General features: G+C 37.5%; 1 protein-coding gene across 1 annotated transcript in view; it reads right to left on the reverse strand.

The window, feature by feature from the left end:
• Positions 1 to 3,204: 3,204 nt before the first annotated feature.
• The window catches only part of LOC131951845 (uncharacterized), a 7,977-nt gene continuing 7,614 nt past the window's right edge, over positions 3,205 to 3,567 (reverse strand). The window contains exon 3 of the mRNA XM_059314246.1: positions 3,205 to 3,567. This exon is cut by the window's right edge and continues 1,069 nt beyond it. The gene's annotated coding sequence lies outside the window, so the exon portion shown is untranslated.

Here is a 3,567-nt window from a genome sequence, read left to right on the forward strand (position 1 = left end):
ATATATATATATATATATATATATATATATATATATATATCACTAATCACACTACAAAAATATGTCCAAATATGTTGGTTTACGTTGCCAAGTGACAACATTTCCTCTACTTTACCTGCAATACAACCCGTTACAACACGGCATGAAAGTAATATGCTGGAAGTTGCATTCATGATCTTCTTTGGCACACGTCGCACCGGGTGGCAAGGTGCTAGATAATAGAGTAGTTCAACTTTGATATTGTAGTAAAGTTAGATCATAGAGTATTTCAAAGTTGATATTGTAGTAAAGTTAGGTCATAGAGTAGTTCAAATTTGATATTGTAGTAAAGCTAGATCAGAGAGTAGTTCTAATTTGATATTGTAGCACATTACATAATAACTAATTAAATAAATTATTGACATCAACTATACATATGTGTTTGCGCGTCTTGTGTGTGCTTGTGTGGACATGTTTGTGTACTTGCGCGTGAAAGTGCGTGTATATTCAATAAAGATTAGAAGCCTATCCAACTTACACGTTAGCTGTTGTCAAAGAAGCGACACAAAACACGGATATTAGTATTAGGTTGTTCATCCTGCGGCGCTATCCTGTGAAATAGATTACAGATAGGCTGACCCTAAATTTTCAATTGATGTAGTTGTAAACACGAATGTTGTTTGTGTGGGGATAAGGTAGGCTAAACGGTGTTTTAAAAAAACCGGGAGTGATCTCCCCTAAACTTTCTCAAATAGTCTTATATAATTTGGAATGTAGACATGATTTTTAATTACTTAAACTTTTAAAAATAGAATAGAATCTCATAGAAAAAAGAATTGCGCACCAAGCGAACGCCAAAACAAAATGTGCATAATAGTGCGCAATATTATTAGTACTTTATACATTTACATGCGTTTTTTGAGAAATCGGAAATAGCGTAAATTAGTACTTCCGGTCAACGGAAATTACTCAAAATTTGACAGTAGGTAGAGATTTAGATCTTTTACTTACATGTGAAATTTCATTTACCTATCTGAAATAGTACTCAAGTTATAGGCTTTTGAAAAATTCAAAGTAGAAAAAGTACCACTTTCGGTTATCGGAAATCGCTCAAAAGTTGATACGGATCTACGATTTTGATTAAATACTTATATATGAAATTTCATCAACCTAGCTGTAACGGTACTCAAGTAATCGTGTTTACACACAGACAGACAGACAGACATACGGACAAGATTGCAAAATTATGTTTTTCCATATCAGTGAAGTGTAAAACGTCGAGATTTGTAAAAATCTCGATTTTTTTTGCACGATTACAATACTTTCTCTATACTTCGTATATACGAGAAAGTAAAAATGATAAAATCAGAGTTTTATTGGAAGCCTTAGAGGCTAAACCCAGTGTGAAGGTAGGTGTTGACCATGGGGTTGACCACACAACCACTTCACATGAAAAACTCTACTTTATCTGCTACATATGGATTACTTAAACTACCAAAGAACATGACACGTAGACCGAGAAAAAACTTACCCAAACGTTATGTGATTGAACTGGCCTGTAGTAGTGAGCTCAATCGAGAGATTTACTGCCTTAAATACTTTACGGTGTATGACATTTTAATTGAGCTGTAATTATCAGAGGCGACGTTACTACATATAAAACGGGATTTCTTTACACAGTCCACCCATCTCTGACCCCATCCACCCATCTTTGACCTCATCCACCCATCTCTGACCTCATCCACCCATCTCTGACCTCATCCACCCATCTCTGACGTCATCCACCCATCTCTGACCCCATCCACCCATCTCTGACCCCATTCACCCATCTCTGACGTCATCCAACCATCCTTGACCTCATCCACCCATCCATGACCTCATCCACCCATCCATGACCCCATCCACCCATCTCTGACGTCATCCACCCATCCATGACCCCATCCACCCATCCATGACCTCATCCACTCATCCATCACCTCATCCACCCATCTCTGACCCCATCCACCCATCTCTGACCCCATCCACCCATCTCTGACCCCATCCACCCATCTCTGACGTCATCCACCCACCATGACCCCATCCACCCATCTCTGACGTCATCCACCCACCATGACCCCATCCACCCATCTCTGACGTCATCCACCCATCTCTGACGTCATCCACCCACCATGACCCCATCCACCCATCTCTGACGTCATCCACCCACCATGACCCCATCCACCCATCTCTGACGTCATCCACCCATCTCTGACGTCATCCACCCATCTCTGACGTCATTCACCCATCTCTGACGTCATCCACCCATCTCTGACCCCCATCTACCCATCTCTGACGTCATCCACCCATCCATGACCCCATCCTCCCATCTCTGACCCCATCCACCCATCTCTGACCCTGATAACAATATCCCTCCACATCTCCATATGCCAATAACAGCTTAAAACAACAACAACAGTGTGTCTACTTTCTGAATGTAATCGAACGTTTAAAAAGCCATTTAACCCCCACAGCATCCGCCTCTGAATATTCAATTTATATTTTGCATTAGATATTTGGTTTGCAATGAAATATGGACGTATTAACGAGTACTGTTTAAGGCACCTGTCAGCGTGCACAAATTAAACGGGATCATTCCGTTTTTATTCTACTGAGTGTCAAGGCCACCACTGACTATTAATTTTGAACAACAAAGTAATAAAAAAGCAAAACCTTGCTTTGAGTGGGTAGGGCAATATAAAATTTTTATTTAGACATGATTTAGCGGGGAATAATTTGTCAAACAAAAATGAGATGAAATTGTATTAAAATTTGGACGTTTGAGATTTGTATTGTGACGTTGTGTGTTGAAGCACGTTTAAACTTGTATGTTAGTCAGACCATCCACAAGCAAGGCCAGAAACGAGACACGAAAACTACAGCATTTTAAGCCTTTATTTTGTTAAACAAATAAAAATATCAAGATAATTTATTTTTTTATTCAAATATAAATAGTTTAAAGATTTATCTAGGCTTAGAAATAAACTATTCAAACCTGCAAGGTTGTTGCAGAGCCTTAATGTTTTGTTAAGAATGGCCAAACGGATTTAATTTTGGCTCACTTATGCCTAGTATAATATTTAAATGTATAGTTACGTGTTGTGCCTAAAAAAAGTTTCAATAAATTTAAAAATAGAATCTACATTCAAGTCAGCTTCTGAAAAGTTACAAACGTTTTTCGAATTCTGATTAAATTTCAGTCACTTTATTTTCCACTTTGAAAACATAGGCCTACTATAGGTAGATGCAATTATGTTAACAAGATATAATACATGAGGGTTGAAAATGAACAAATATCGATTAAAGCCTACACTAATGGCTAATCTGTTCATTAAATAATCGGATGATGAGAGACAGACTAAAATGTACAACACAGTGTATGATAAATATTGATGTATAAGTTTCCAAAGTATAAATATGTATTCTATAATGGTCAACTATTTTTTTACACATATATTTTATGTGGTTTTCTGTCAAAAAGTTCGGTCATTCAGGTTTATTTGATCAACTTCCCTTCAACACTTCAAAAACTTCATCAGCAACTGAGAATAA

The sequence above is a fragment of the Physella acuta genome, unplaced genomic scaffold (genome assembly GCF_028476545.2).
Source record: "Physella acuta isolate Inbredline_101_S28 unplaced genomic scaffold, ASM2847654v3 ptg000831l, whole genome shotgun sequence".
NCBI classification, from domain to species: domain Eukaryota; kingdom Metazoa; phylum Mollusca; class Gastropoda; family Physidae; genus Physella; species Physella acuta.